The following is a 17,053-nucleotide window of genomic DNA, read 5'->3' on the forward strand; positions in this document are numbered from 1 at the left end:
AACTATAATAGTTTATTTCATATCATACAGCAACGTTTCGGGAGATTTCCCCCATCTTCAGGCTGTTGTTACACAGTCATGCTGCAGCACAACTCTCCAAACATGAACGCTGGGTATGGGTGTCCCAGACCTATAAGTAATAAATAAATAAAATGAAAATGGAAGATAATGTACTGACCCAATTTAGTGATTATATACAATTAATTATATACAATTAATATACACTATTTTTAAATTTTAAAGTTCCGTAACAACAGTTATAACATTTAAAAATCTATTTTTTTTTTTTTTTTTCATTTTGGATAACAAAATTAGGTGCTCCGGGTAATTTTTTAATGTAATTTTAAGAACCACACGGCAGAGCCGTGTAACCACACACGAGGACATGTGAGGACATAATCATGATTTTTATATTTTATGAAGAGCCACATGTAGATGTAAAATAATGCGCCCACCACTGCATCTAAAATCACTTACTTTGCAAAAAGAACCACCCGAAGAGTATTAATTACGAGAAAATATTTTAGAAAAATTAGAAAAGGAATTTGTAGAGCTAACATTGATGTTGTTGTGCCTTAGAAAGTTTTAGGGGATTCCATCCATGGTAAAAAAAATTTACTCAACTAGAAATATTTATTCAAAAAACGGTTCAAGCTATCTTAACAAGAAGAAACGGGAATTTATTACATTTGCTATTTGTTTGTAAAAGTTTACGTTAACATCTGGTTTCAAGCACCGTCTGCCTGTATTACCCGTATAAATGACTAGCAATTTTTGAGAAATTTAAGAGAGCATGAAAGAGGAAATTATAAAGTGTGCAATGAAAAAGTTCCTCCGAAATTTTTGGTATCTATTAGAGAACAATGATATGGCGGATTTTTCTCACGATTTGTAAAATAATGTTCCTTAAAATTGCTGCTGGATACATTCGGAATGTATGACCTGATATTATTCAATGACCTGGTTAGCATTAAAGTCGGAATTAGGAAGATCATGGAAGGCTACAGGGATTCGTCAAGCGTAAAGATAAACTCGATATCACTTTGATCCATCGTTGCAACAGAACAAAATCGGATACATGCGATACTTGAAGTAGTATTTTATAGTTTTATTAAGGCATTAGACATCTTCATTGTTTTCGAATCGTACTCTTCTATGCAGTTCTTTCTAGGTGCGCATACAGAAAGTAGTCAGAGGGGACAAGTCCGAACTATGAGGATCGTGTTCTAAAGGGTTGGAGGTGGAATTCATAAATATTAGTGGGGTTTTATTCGTTTTTTAAACTTTTTTATTTTTATTGCATACAGTTTTAGGTTATTAGTTGTTTTTCAAAATAAAGTTTGTGTTACCGTTCACGGGTAAAACTCTTGTATCAACAAGTGTTTCCGTCCATCTTATGATTTATTGAAGCCGTATTATTGATTTGGGACTCGCAGTCGTCTGAATAAACTAGCCCCTAACCCATTCCACAAATAGATGCATTTTATTTATCAAAATCCGCGTTTCACTTTACCCGAAAATCCTATATAATCACGGCAATGGAACTTCCAGGCTTACAAAATTTGAAATACTACATGAATTTATTTAGTGGTCTATTTATTTTCTTCTTAGTAATTTTTTTTGTACTTATTGGATTATTTTTTAGTTTTGCGATTTTACCTTCTTCTTTTTTTTTTTTGTATTCTTTAGTTTTACAGTTTGTGTCTTTACCTGTAAAGAACATTAAATTAATAAAGATTTTGTGAACCCGATACTTCATTGCCAGTGGAAGGAATTTTCTCCTCCGTCCTAGTCAGATTTGGTTTAATATAATCCTCCCACCTACTCCTATGCACTAGCTATCAGTTCCGTGGTTTTCAATATGTTAGGGATTCGTTTCGTTTCATGCTATCATCTCAATTATTCCAGTCGGGTGCATTTCACGCAATTAGTCCTGTTATTTCATTCTTCTTCGCTTCAAATATTGTACGCAAGCGTTTACATTCAGATACTTTGAGGCCTTGTTCTTCCCTGATTACAAGTCCCAGGTTTCGTATTCGTAAAGAATATTAGGATGTTTTATCAGGGTTTGAAAGAGATGCGGAAAATTGCGAAACTTTTCCGAAGATTTTCAATTTATCTGTTTTACACGAACTTTTACAATTAGGTTCTCACATCAAATTTCATCATGAACTTTTATCAAAAGAATCTTTTAATAAAATATTTAGATTTTGTGTATAAGTTCTTGCAAAAGAGTTTCCAAATACTTCTGCGACACAGCTTGAGGAGGATCTTCGGCGGAAAAAACCCTGGAAACTCCACTAATGAAAAGTAAATAAAATCTTTTAATTAGAGTTAGAGTAAACCTGACTAGTGTACACAGATACACAAATTAAGAATCATAGATATAAATAAAAGTTTTATTGTAAAATCCTTGCCAAAAAGTTCTCATAAAAGATTATTAAAAAAAGGCCTTCTATAAACTGTTATAAAAATGGTGCTAAGAAAAAAGGGTAAGTTTAAACAAGGACAAGAACACAATTATTTTGGAACTGGAAAAGAGGTGTGTAATTAGTTATATGAATGGAATATGGTCCGGGTGCGGTCAAAAAAACTCAAATAGTATAATTATCTACTATTTGAGTTTTTTTTTACCGCACCCGGACCATATTCCATTCATCTATACACACGGTCAATCAATAATCTTCCAGTAATTAGTTTTACTACTACGAAATAAAAAAAGATTACCCGTCTTCGACCTCGCCTTTATTTCCTTTTGAATTTATTTTTTTTTCTATTGTGAACCCCAAATACTGTAATGTTCCTTGCTACTTGTACATCGGTATCCCAGCAAATATCGCCGCTTCTGTTGATAAATTTTTTTTTTCGCATTTATTTCGAGACTCTATACGACTTACTTTGTTATTGGCATATGGTAAAACTAAGAGAATCATCTTCTTTTCAGCCTGAAATTCCTAAGACAATGAAGTTATTCTCACTCAATTGCTTGTTGTGGAGTTACTCAATTAATCGGCTTCTTCGGTATTTCCTGTTCGTTCGGAATAATAATTGTCTGGCGTTTAGTAGATTCCCTTTTAAAATCTACGTGGAATTAATAAATTGCACCGTTGCATTCTAATTTTTCTCCAATATATGACGTAAGGAAAATATTTGATCAATTGTCAAATGTTTACGTCTATAACCACATTGATGGTCTCCGATAATCTTCTCTCTCTAGTCCCTAATTCGGCTAGCTATGATTATATTTTATGACATGTTGGTAGAAGTAAAACTTCGGTACTTGTTAATTATAGTATCGCCATATCTTATGAATTAAATAATGTAAAATAAAATTTTAAAAACACGTTTATGTAAACAAAACTAATTTTTAATGGTGTGTTAATATTAGACCATAGATTAATATGGGAAGGTGGTAGGGAGGTGGGGTGGGCTGTCAGTAATAATATATCAATAAACAAGACTTTTTTTATTTTTCCTGACATTTTGACGTGAATTTCAGGCCTTCATCAGGGCTGAAAAATAAAACGCGATAATAATCTTCCTTCAGCGACCATAAAAATAAAAAAAAACAAATAATAAATTTGCTTAGACCTATATATAACAATTAATTAAGTAGATAGAAGTTGATTGATGCTAATAGAACTACTATCTATTTATGCATTTCTAACCTAAAATTTTTTTTATCTACTAAAATTTGAAAAAACTTATCTATTTCTTTAAGTTGAGTGTGCTACACGAATTCTGGTAAATAAGATGCTAGGAAATTCCAATTGTTTGCGTATTCGCTAATATCATTGGATCAACAAAGTATAATTATGACGCAATTGCCGTTTTCTTAATTAATCACGCGGAAAATGTTTTTTATTGTGAGGTTACTTTTTAAAATGAACATCAATAGTCAATAAAAAAACAATGAAAATATGTTTTAATATTAAATACATTATTATTCTAGAGTAGCGATACTGTAGTTAACAAGTATCAAATCTTCTCAATTGTGAGTCGGAACCTGATTCTTTCTAATCATATTTTTTGTTTTCTCGTGCCCTTTTTACTATAAATTGTCTTTAAACAACTCCAGCTTCCTCCCATGCCTTGATTACGTATTCACTGGGGATACTGATGGTTCCTGCTGCTTTTTATGAATTCCACTATTGCGATTTTGACTTCTTCCTTACTGGATTCTTTTATTGATGGTTTATCATAGATGTCCACCTATAATAAAAAATGTCATTATGTTGAAACTAGTGACGTAGTAATAAGAACTGAGGAGGTGGGCGAAATCTTAAATGGAGACCCCTCGCCCTGTTGGAAGGGTAGGGAGGTCTACATAATCAACAATTTTTCAGCGCTTATTCATCCCTATTTCGTCTGCTGGTGTACCTCAGGGTAGTATCCTTGGTCCTATCCTTTATACAGTTTTCACAGATGACATCCCAATCCATCCTAACACTATCCTCACCATGTAAGCCGATGACACATGTCTATTGTCAGTGAACAATGATCCTTACATTGTATCCCAAACCCTCCAATCCCACATCACCACCCTTGAAGAATGGTGCCAAAACTGGAGGATTAAAATTAATTCCAATAAATCCCACCAGTATCCTTTAATAATACCCCACTTATTCCTGTCGAACAGATCCGTTACTTAGGACTACATCTGGACAAACGACTGACATGGAATCCTCATACAAGACTAAAAAGACAAGAATTGCTCGTCGATTCCGACTATTACAACATTTACTAGACTAACGGTCTAAATTGCCAATCCACTACAAAGGACTGATCTACATGACTATTATAAGGCCCATCTGGACATACGGAGTTGAGCTCTGGGGCTCCACTAAACCATCATATTCCTCCCGAATCCAATCCTTACAGTCCAAAATCTTTAATGTTCCTTACTTTGTCACAAATCAATTCATCCATCAGTACCTCAATGTCCTCTATGTTGCCGATTTGGCCAGAACTAGATACCATTCCTTCCATGATAAACTTCTCAACATCCCAAATCCACTTGTTTCTAACCTGGCTTCTCCTTCATTACCTAATAATCCTAGCCGTCTGAAAAGAAGATGACCTCGAGTTCTTCTCCTCTAGAAATGTTATTGGAGTTCTATCAATGGGTAGATTCTCCACATGTTTAACATGTCACTATGTCATCTACACCAAATTTACTTGTTGTATATATTTTTATACAGTTGTAAATAACAATATATAAATTATTTAAAAAAAAAATTATGATTTTTGAGTAGATACTAGAGAATCACTCGTAAATACATTTATAATAAACTATAATTTACAGGTTATAAATATAAAATGCAATTTCTACACTGTTTTAATTAATCAACTTTCAAGTAGGTATAATATAACAAACCATCTAAATAAAATATATAAACAAAACGAAAATAAAAAAAAATGAGAATCATTTAAGGAACATATGAACACGATAACAGGTTTATTTTAAACAAACAGCAAATTTAATGAATAATTTAATTAATCATCTCCAAATTTAAGGAAAAGCAAACCAGAATTACTTATCCATTCCGAAATCACTCTACGAATTACAACTTTCTTTTTACGTTTTCAATTGGTAATACATTATAGAAAATGATTACGTTGGTGATGGTGAATTCAATATTTAGATATGGTAAGGATCAAAAAATTGTTTTTCTTGAGAGACTGAAAGAAATTAAAAAATTGTTGACAGGTACTTATTCAAATGACATTTCAGTAATCACTATGGTAGCAAAACTGATGAACAAGGTTTTATTCTGGAAAATGAGAATAAATCCGATTGAGAATTAACTTCACCAGTTTTTAATGTAAGTATGTAAAAATTTAGAAAATTTTGTTTTCGTAATTTCTAATGCTTGCCTTATGATGCGACGCACTTTTATTTCCAAGACATTTTCTCACATAATAACATAATGCATGTGATTACTTTAAAATCTCTAATTTTTCTTTTCTTTTCTCTGTTTATTACATAATTGTTGGTATTCCTAGTACCTTTCCAGTAATCGGAGATATTTCGAGCAAAAAAAAATTGAACTAGTAGAATCTTCACCCTCTTAGTCTCAGGGCTCGTGCCAAGTTCTCTTTGTTCCTCTGTTCCACGCACTTGGTTTAAATGTTAGTAATATTGAATATTAGATTTTTCGAGGTTGCAAAGTTTATTAGCTGGATCCCATTATTATTATTACTCGTATATTTGTGCTAACTTTTCTATTACCGCTGAATAATGTACTTCTTCCTTTCCAATCTTTGCTTGATTTTAAATCAACGCTCCTGAAATATGGCCACCGTTTTCGAGGTTTAATAAAATGATAGTGTATGTCTTTTAATGCGGAAAGAATTTTTTTTTGTTTTTGTTTATAACCACCTTTCTCGTCATTCCTGACATACGGGGGTTATCTGCAGGGTACTATTATAGTGGAGGGAGGGGGGGGGGGATCAAATTTTCAAACCTATTTCAGAACCTTCAACAAGGAAGGAAGAAAAATTCGTAGGCCCAAGGAAGACTTTCGCTGGTACCCCCCATCATACTGGTAGGCAGCTTCTGGTAGTTGTTTACTAATGCTTTAAATGGAAATGAATGGGTCCTATTTTGTTGGTATTGCCCGGCAGTCTAGGTATGACGTCATCTCCAGACTGTCCGGCCTCGACCGCTCCTGAAAGCAGTCTGTCGGTTGGTAGTCCGATATTATTCTCGGTTTACATTAAGCTTGTTCCAAAGTCATGACTGTCATGTACAGTATGGTTTTTACATTTCCATAACCTGTACTACGCATGCTACTGACTGTTTGATAGTCAAAAGTGATCGTGGAAACTAACTTTTCTGAAGAGTTTTGATATTATTGGCCTCCTTGCTACTTTTTTTCGTTTTTTGAGAAAAAAAAAAATTATTGAAAAATCTCCGTGCCTTTATACTTCCATGAGCTCTTGATTTGTGCTTATAGGATTTTATTTTGAAAAAAAAAAAATAATGCTTCTAGTACATTAATTAAAAAATACATTCGAAAAATATAAACTTTCACGTTAATTATTATATGTGGTGGCCACGTTATGTAGTCTATTGATCAACATACATGTTATTTCCTAATTAAACTATAGCAATATTCTTATACAAATTATCGGTTAACATTTTACATACATGCCCGGCCTTATTATTGAACTTATAATACCAGGTTAAATGGCGTGTATCGATTAGATAATATCGCAACTCGGCAACGTGTCCATTCCTGCCCTTGTGATATCTGTAAAAGCCATCAAATTTAAATCCACATTGTAATTTATAAAACTGAGTTTTAAACTAGAATAGGTTAGACGCGAAAGAGTTACCTCAGTGAGCAGTTTCAAAGAAATACAAGCACTAACGGTTAGCAGTCACTTCCTGCCGCTACGATGAGTACCAGCGAAAGTGCCTTTTACCGGGATGAACTTCTAACGAAGTGGTATCAACTATTCCCACATCCGCCGTCTGTGGAAAGCTCCTCTGCACGGCAATGAAGTGCTTAAGAGGATATGAAGTACATTAGGAAATATAATAACCCTCACTTTTTAGTTAGTGGACGGTTCGCTCTAATTGATTGATTTTTTACGAAAAAGAAATTACAACCTTTTCCTGCTTTTAACCATTTATTTCCTATTAAATTTATTTTATTTTTTTTTTAATTGTAGACCCCAGATGCTTAAACTTCTCTACTTATATCCACAATAAACTTGAAATACTGAACCCATTTACATATTGTTGTTTTTTTCAAAATGTCCCGTGCCTTCATGGGAAGGTTTAAAGCTACTTAAATCCTCTACTTCGGTAGAAAAAAGTTATATACAAAATTAAATATTTTTTTCTTAGCTGAATTCATGTTTTGTTTGCTTACAGATGTTTCGGATTGGTACCATGCCATGATTAAGCCAGCTCTGATATACGGCTGAGAGACCTGCGCTCCGGTACCAGAACTGAAGAACAAGCTTCCTAGAAAGCAGAATCAAGAAATTTAAATGAAGTCTTCCGTTCAATTGCAAGAGCGATCCGGGACCAGAGCCTTAATACCTGAAGGAGAAGAACAAACTGAAGAAAAAACTGCTTGCGAGAGACTGGTCAGTGAAAATCTCATGATTTGAAGGCAAAGTGGTTAAGATGTGGACGTGTGGCTCGAAGCAATCCGCCAGGACGCCTCTACACAACACTGAATGCCTCTATAGTTAGCATTAGACCACTTGGGAGGCCGAAAACTAGATAGACAGAATCAACAAAGAAGCAAAAGAGTTGCATACATCAAACTGGAGTGAAACAAGACATGCAGGCGTGGAGAAGGCATCCTCAAGGACTGTCATAACTATAAATTTACACCTCACATCCAACTATTAAAATTTTTTTGCTGACTATTCTGTCTAGATCTGGTAATTTTAGTCTAATTAGCCTATTTTTTCATTACGTTAAGTACAAATAGTTAAATTTGACTAAAATCATTAGACCTGGGCAGAATACCCTGCAAACTATTTTAATAGACAGACGTGGGATGTACATTTATAGTTAAAATGTCTTCGAGGATGGCCAGATTAGCCGAAACGTACATTTAAAAAATTAATAAAGAGTGTTTGAGACTTACATGGATATAATTTGTTTTATTTAAACAATAAAACCAGTCCCAAAGTAGTAATAAAATTATAAATAAATTAATATTTAATTTGCACTTTCGATGCAATAAAACGTTTATAACAGGATACTAAATTAAATCCTGTGATAAGGTATCGAAATTGTAACTATCGCACGTCCGATCGGTTATCCATCTATACATCCAATAATATTACAACACAATGGTTACTGGTTGGTAAATATCCTCAATGATGTGTTCTTTGGTTAAAATAATATTAAAGATATGGTAATCAATATTATGGTGGTGGCTAGAAACATAACATATATATATCCACTCCATCAAGTGATTGGAGTCAAAAATAGTAATTGTTTTTTTTAATGTGGGTAAGATGAGGTTTCTAGTTAAGGCAAATTTAAACCTCCTATGCTATAGTGAAGGCAAAAAAAAAATGGTATGTAATAACTTTATTAGAAATTATATTATTGTACTATAATAATAACTACTCATATAAAACATAGTGAACATTTATTATCAGTTTATACTTTGCTGATTCGTGTTAATAATATATCTCCAAAGTATGAGTTATTTTGAATTTCTTTATGCCCTTTAGCTTCAACTTCATGTTTTTGATTTAAAGGGAGGAAGTAACTTATAAAACTCTTTTGTCCTTCCATCCAAGCTAAAGTGACGTCGATTGTGGAAAGCTCTTCGTGTTTTGGTAGGCTTTGTTGTAAGTCCAATAACTTCCTTCAATTATTTTAAAATAAGGTATTTTAATGTTGATATTATGATTTCTCGAACGGAGGAAAATTACAGTTATAAGGGGTTTCGATGGGAAATCTTTTGATCTGGTTCCCAGTTCAATACACCCCCCACTACTTCGAAATAATTACAACTATATGGAGTCAGCAAAAGGTATAAAGGAAAAGTTTTCTTCTTTATTAGTAATAACAAACATGATAATAGTGTTACAGTAATTAATTGTTTTTGAAAATTCTAGTACTATTTTATTTTTTTTTAGTATTAGTCTATATTAATAGCTACTAGATTTTTTTTCTAATTATTTTTCAGGCCTACCTCTCACATCCACTTTCTTCTTCTATGTGGATGTTTTTTTTATCTTTTCCAAGGTCATATTTTAAATTTAGTAAAAAATTTATCACAAATTAAAAAAATAGTGCTAATATTTATTTCCTATGAAAATTGAAATTTTACTGGAAAGTTAGAATTAAACTTAAAGCAGTGATTTAAGTTATTGAAAAGAACCTACTGGCGTAGTGTGTTGAAGATTTATAATATTAAAACGTTTCTAGATAAATTTATTTTATTTTTTTAAAATTAATTAAACTATGAAATACATTAAATATAAAACTTCCCCTGACTATTATTTTACTTAAATGGTGAGTTAATATTCATTGGTAATAAAAGTAAGATATATTGTTTCAATTTCTGTGAATTACTTTTAATAATATATACTGAAGGGGCTCAATAATATTTTTAACATAACAATGAAATATTGTTCAATTTTTTTTTATATAAATATTAATTTAGTTTTGAAATGTTTATTGTTAAATATTACATCAGTTTGATTCTTGCAGTTTACTCAATTTTAAGCTTGAATTTCGTTAGTATAATATATAAATTATATTATATTTTATTAAATATCAATATTATATAAAATATAATTATTTTAAACTCAAGAAGCTGATTACAGAATAGTCCAGATTATCTATTATCCACTATTTTAGCATTAAATAGTTATTTATTTTTTAAATACATGAATCAGGTCTTCTTTTCGGTGGTTTGTGCAGAATCAGATTAAAAGTTGTTTAGGTTATGATGTTAAAATTCATATGATGTCTTAAATGTGGTTTAATGCAGTGGTACTAATTCTACGGGGATATTATCTAACATTTACCTCTCATGCTCCATATAATTAATTATTAGAAATTGTATTTTTGTTTCTTAATTGAGCATCTTCTAATTTTATTTTAGTTAACTGTGTGGTATTTTTATGATTTGTAAACAGATTAAGTATCCGGTATTATTGATAGCTGTGTACTTCCTGTTTTTGACTGAACGCTTTAGCTACGTGAATCGAGTTACATAATCGCCCCCCTATGTTCCAGTTAATGTGACTAAGTGACTGAAGACTCGCCGCCTTGTTCAAGTCGCTTAGCCATCGTTCAAGATGTTAAATAATCTTTCTGTACAGTTGAAGCCTTAGTTGTGAACCCCCTATTTACAATATCAATAGTCCTGTTCATCTATTTTTAACGTTTACTTGACAAAAATTCATTCTTCCTATATTTATTTTTTCCATTGTAGGCTGCTCTTGATTAATGGGATTGTTTGTGGAAATTTTAACTGTCATTTAAGACATTTGACTGAAGCGTTGCCAGTTTTTTTCTGTTCGCAGGAAAGTTTTGGGTTAAAGTTTGATAATAATGTGTTGTATCATTATCTTCCCGAAAAATCTAAAGCGCAAACCTACCATTTGGTATCATAAGTTTATAATATGCATACAGAGGATGGAATGGAGCCGTGTATAGACCTTAAAGGAATGCGAATCTCGTAGCCCCTCTTCCAGATTTGTGTAGCCTGGTTTATAATGTGAAACTAACAGAAAGTAATCAGTGTTGCCTAACGATATAATGAAAGTGCGTTGAGTTGATTTAGAACGCGTTCTGAAATTATATTTCAACATTCACATGTAATGCAGTTGCGTGTAGCATCAAGACAGTTGTCTGTCTGTCATTCAAATTGGATTTTATATTATATAAAAAATACTACTAATGTTCCTTATAAGTTTACGAGGTGAAATTTTTCCCTTTCAAGAATAAACCTTAAATCTTTGGAAACCAATTTAAAGCAACTTAGACTCGCCATGGGACTCATCTTTTTTTTTTTATTTAAAAGTAAATTATTAGTAAATAATTATTTACTAAAACTGAAAAAATGTAATTATTAATATATTTTTATGTTTATAAGTGATTAAAATTGAAGTCTGGCATTCAAATGGTTCAGGCTGCTGGTCGTCATATCCTCGGTCAGGATGTTCACATTTAAAAATAAATAGTGAGAATTCCAAGACCTTCTACCATTAGAAAAGCGTGTCAAACATTTTTATATTATTGCTTCAAATAATAATAATGGCACTGAAGTGATAAAAGATTAGATCTAGTAGTACTTATAATTAAACAGAAGTTTGTTTAGTAAAACTAAGTAAAAGCAAAGATCCATCAACCCCCTATAATCCTTGAAATACTGGGAATCTAAGCTTTTACTGAAGACAACCCATTTTTGCACGCCATGAGTGGTGTTACATTATTTCCTATCTTTAAAATTAGGGCAAAATCAAATTTATAAAAACCCTTTTCGAAAACACTAACCTAAAAACATTTGTGAGGGTGTAGGCACAGCGGATAGGGAGACAATAGTTCCTAGTAGACAAAGTCATTCTAGACAAAACGTTTTCATAGCTCTGTATAGTTCTACACTTTAAAACACGTCCTCGGACCCATTGCGATACAAGGATTACGCATCAACATCCTTTAAGACAAGACTTATTGTAACCTTCCTAACCAGAGTTGAAACTGCTGAGCAACATGTATTGAGGGCTTTCTTTCAATTTCTGCAATGGTTAGATTATGGCAGGTTAGTCACAAAGAATTGAATTATGGTAAAAACAAACGTCGGGAGCTGGTGCCTTACAAATATTACAGAAGAGTGTCGAGGAAGCTCTGGGTGTAGGACAAGAAGGTCTGTTCTGCTCAAAAATTTGCGTTTTTTTTTTGTTGTTTTTTTTAAGCACAATATAGAAACGAGGTACAAAAATCTAGAAACCAAAAATATAAAATATCGTTCAGGAAAAGTTTCTTTCTCCTGTATTGAGTTAATTGGCTGGACTTACGTGGATGATCCAGCAATGAACACTATATCTACTCCTCATGACAACTGATTTGAGAAATTCTATCACTTAAAGTCGCTTGCATTTAAAAGAACCGTTCGAGGTATTTCAGATTCTAAGTTTGATTCTTCGATTACATATGTAATCTGTTATAGTGACCGGTATAATTAGCAACATATATGTGCTTTAAAAAGTATCTTTTAGTAATAATCAGCTGGAGTGGGAAAATAGAAGTAAGGAGGTTGCGTTTCTTTATATCTCTTTACGAACTTTGAAGTGAATTATCGTACCCAATAGTGTTTCAAGGTTTGTTTTGTTTTATGGATACCATTAAAGAACGATGTAATATACCTAATATTGTATGTCGTTGTGCGTATACATATACGTTCACATTCTGGTGTCCAATATGAATCGGCTCAAATGCTTTTCACAGCCAAACAGATGATTTAACCAAAAGATTCCTGAGGAAAAAGTTGTAGGTTTTCTTCAATAGTTTCACCAACCGCTATTGCTTTTTATCGGGTGGCGAAAACTCGAGTTTTTCAAATAATATATGTCGATACTCTCATTTATAGTCCTTAGAAAGTTTAAAAAAATTCCCAAAGAACGCATTTCGATATTTTAAAAGGTAGGATGTTATTTGTGAACCTCAAGTTTTCGCCACAAGTATCACGTCATGGCTAAAATAAAGTAGTAATTAATGGAAAGTATGGCATATACAGGGTGTTCATTTTAGGGCTGACGACTTCTGTGTTTATGCAAATAATTGAAAAAGGTAATTAAAATTAAAACTAAGTGTGTAAACAACATTTTGATGTCTTTACTATTTATAGATTTATGGTGTTTCGAAATAGGTAAAGCTAAAAACCAATAAACAATAATATATAATGTAAGAAAACATTTATTTTACTATCTTTGTAATAAAAATAAGTTCAAGCTAGTTTTATAAATACAATGATAATAATCAAAGATATCGAATCATTTGTTTGATATCAAAGAGATCGTACGATTAGTTCAACTTTTATTACCGTTTAAAATAATATGTATGAACATATGGGTCATCTGCGAACCTCAAAGTGTAGAGGTGCGTGTTAGGTTTGTACACGGCGTCAGAGTTTCAAACAATTGGCAAATTCTTGAGGACTAGAAGACGTTGCGCTCTACAGTTTTATGCTCTAGTATTTTACCTCGGGCCAACCGTTTTTCTATAAACCCGGTATACAATATTTTTTTCCACGACTGATACTTTCGAGTCAAAAGTATTCTTCTTTCACCAGTTAAGGCAGCCAATATTATTTAATTAGTTTTGCCGTTGAACGACAAGTCTGTCAGGCATAATATTAATTATTCAAAATTCTTCCGAAGTGTCTTTTGTTTTATACTGAAGGGATTTTTTTCCTATTTTATTAATCATATTTGGATTTACTGCTTATCAGGAAACCACTATGAATATTTAAACTCGCAGGAACAGCTTAAGAAATAACTGGTGAGTGAAAAACGTAGTACGATGTCAGCTGGAGTGAATCACGTTGTTACCCCTTTAAAGAGAAGGAAGGCCGGGTAACTTTTGGAAGGGCCGTGATGAAGTTAAGAGTGGGACGACCGTTTGCTGACAGAGAGGCCATATAGGGACAGAGTGTGGGTTAGAGCAAGGCAAACCGGACCTCTGACTCACGCCTCACCTCACTAAGGCCCTAGCGATATATAACCTGTACTTTCTTCTAATGGTAATTACAAATACCAATCACTACTCCAATATGCGAGAAAAAATAAAAAAAGTCTGAACCAAGGTGATGGATTCTAATTCAATAACGCTTTGCAAGAAATGTAACTATTATTTCATAGTCTTACTACAATTTCGGTTGCTAAACGATTAATTAAAATGACAAGAAACGTTTATCAGCATTTTTATGTCAGTTTTTCTTTCTATCCGATGTAAATCAGCTCAGATATTTAAAGATAACTCTCAGATTATCTGACTTTATCGAAACTTTAACTGTATATAAGGTAGATGGAAACCTTTCGTGATCTGACTCTTCCTGACGCGTGCTATCTGTTTAGCAAAACGGACGTTTATCGATTCGGAAAAACGAATGATTCATTTTGATAATATAGATCGTGAAAAAATAATTGAGACTTATTAGTAAGATGATGCAAGGTAAAATATAAGATTTATGTAATAAGCCGAAAAGTCATTTCTGGTTTAATTTTATTATGTGTCGTTTTACTACATTTAAGTATGTATTTATTTCTTCCTATGCTCATCCCATTTTTAAATTGTTAATTAGTTGCTATAATTACGAAATTAAGTGAAAAAAATTCAAACAAATGTAAGTAAACGAACTTCTTAGTTCATCATTCTTATCCCATCGGAATATGAGAAATAAATATAAGTTATTTTTTTGTAAATATTTATAAAACGCAACGTATACTTATAGTAGTATATAGTAGTTTGCTTATTATAATGATCTAATACTAAAGTTACATTATTTAAATTATAGTTTGTTAGAAAAGATATTGTATAATTAAAATAAAAATAAAACTCTATAAGAATAATATAGAATAAAATTGGTAGTTTATGAGAGCTTGTGAGGGTGCTTGTGTGTATGTACAGTTGCGCAAAAATTAGGTATAGTTAAAACTAATAGCTAAAATTGTCGTGAAAACTATATTTATTTATCAATGGTTCATTCTTGAACGAGGGTGGTATCCATGGCAATTTTGGGTATTAGTTTCAACAATAGCTAATGGTTGTCCATCTCTGAGGTACATTGCATTTTAGTTTATATGGGAGTCGATAAAATACGATCAAACAGGAAAGTTGACGGTTTCTTTAACGCTTCTTTGCTAGGTGTTACAGAGGTAAGACAGGATTTTCGAACATATTAGCCCAGGCTGGACACCATAAAAGATTTTAATGATACATTTCTTTTTATATTTTCCTTTGAAATATTAATCTCTCAGATTTACCAGCCTGAGTCACATTCCCAAAGTGGCCGTTACTAACCTTTCAACAGTGTATACATTGAAAATATATTTTTTAATATATATATATATATATATATATATATATATATATACACATATATATATACATATATTATGATAAATAAAAGTTTGACTATGCCTTAATTCAAATAAAAATTGAATAAATTCTGACCCAGTAATATTACAAAGCAACACATATATTACAGTTACTAAACTGTATCGTTATACTTGAATTTAATAAAAATATGACTACAAATTGTAGAAAAGGCCAAATTGCAATTCCTAAAAACACTAATGTGATTCACCTTTGATTAAAGTTTAATTTAACTATGGGATCTTTTGCATAAGTTGTGTTAACACAGGAGTATTGAGAGATATAAAAAAAAGCATTCCAAATCTATGGTTAATAAAACTGGTTATTCCTGAGTAATTATTCACTTCCATCCTACAAGTGTATTTTACTTAAAATATAAACAAATATGATAAAAGAAAGAAATAGTTAACTAAAGCCAAATATGAAGTAACAATAATTATAAACTAATGTAGCAGGACTGCTATAGTGATATAGCCACTAGATCTAGTGGCAGTCTTTCATTCCTACGGTCAAAGGTTCAAATATTTGGAATAGTGTTAGTAAATCAATTTTGTTGTCATCTTGTGTAAATTACTCCTTAATAGGAAGAAATTTAACAAATTAAAAACCTTCATTCAATAACTTTATTTGTATTGCCCTCAGCTGTTGTGTCTTCTGTATGAAGTCTACATGACAAACTGTTCTGCTGTGCTTAAATTACCAACTGGGTTACTTACTTTATCTCTTTTGTAAACTTGTATACTTTTTTTTAGGAGGGTGCAGGGGTGGAATCGTTTTTAAGCCTGATTGTTTGTATTGTTCTATTACTTTTCTGAGCAGATAATTCTTACCATCTTCATTCTGTCCTCAGTCACAGTTACTAATATATTTATATCTTTCCTTAATTTTTTGGGAGTATACTATCTGTGACCTAATAATTTTAAATAAATATATTTTATTAATAAATTGCATTATCAATATGTTAGTAATTTAGCAATTAGTTATTTGTCTTTTTTTAAATATAGATAGTTAAAATTTTATTGATTAAACAAGAATCATTTTTGTGATTTCTCATTTTATATATAAATTAGTCTCATGTTTTTAAGCATATTGAAAGTAAACTAATCCAATCAGTGTATTTCCAAAGTGTATAATTTGACACTAAGTATTGTTTCAATTGGCTGGTTGGTTCTTTTTATATTTAACAAGCAGTTTCGGATGCTGGCCACTCTTTCTTGGTTTGAGGTCTTACATACTACTTTCATCTTGTTTATAGTGTTTATGAAAACCTTGGACTTGGATCTAAGCATTGGCTAACAATTTTTTAATAAAAAAAAATGATGTGTTCAAATATGAAGTGATATATGTATATAGAGATATATTAATATAACAGCTAATGTTTTGGCTAAGTTATATAGCACACCTGTTGTGCTATAACAATGTGAGAAAGCATGTATGCTTAGAGGAACTGCTGTTGTC

General features: G+C 31.9%; 1 protein-coding gene across 2 annotated transcripts in view; it reads left to right on the forward strand.

The window, feature by feature from the left end:
• Positions 1–17,053, forward strand: part of LOC106679674 (kinesin-like protein KIF2A) — an 85,054-nt gene that overhangs the window by 14,968 nt on the left and 53,033 nt on the right. The window lies entirely within an intron of this gene.

The sequence above is a fragment of the Halyomorpha halys genome, unplaced genomic scaffold (assembly GCF_000696795.3).
Source record: "Halyomorpha halys isolate HHAL.00 unplaced genomic scaffold, Hhal_1.1 Scaffold214.1, whole genome shotgun sequence".
NCBI lineage: Eukaryota > Metazoa > Arthropoda > Insecta > Hemiptera > Pentatomidae > Halyomorpha > Halyomorpha halys.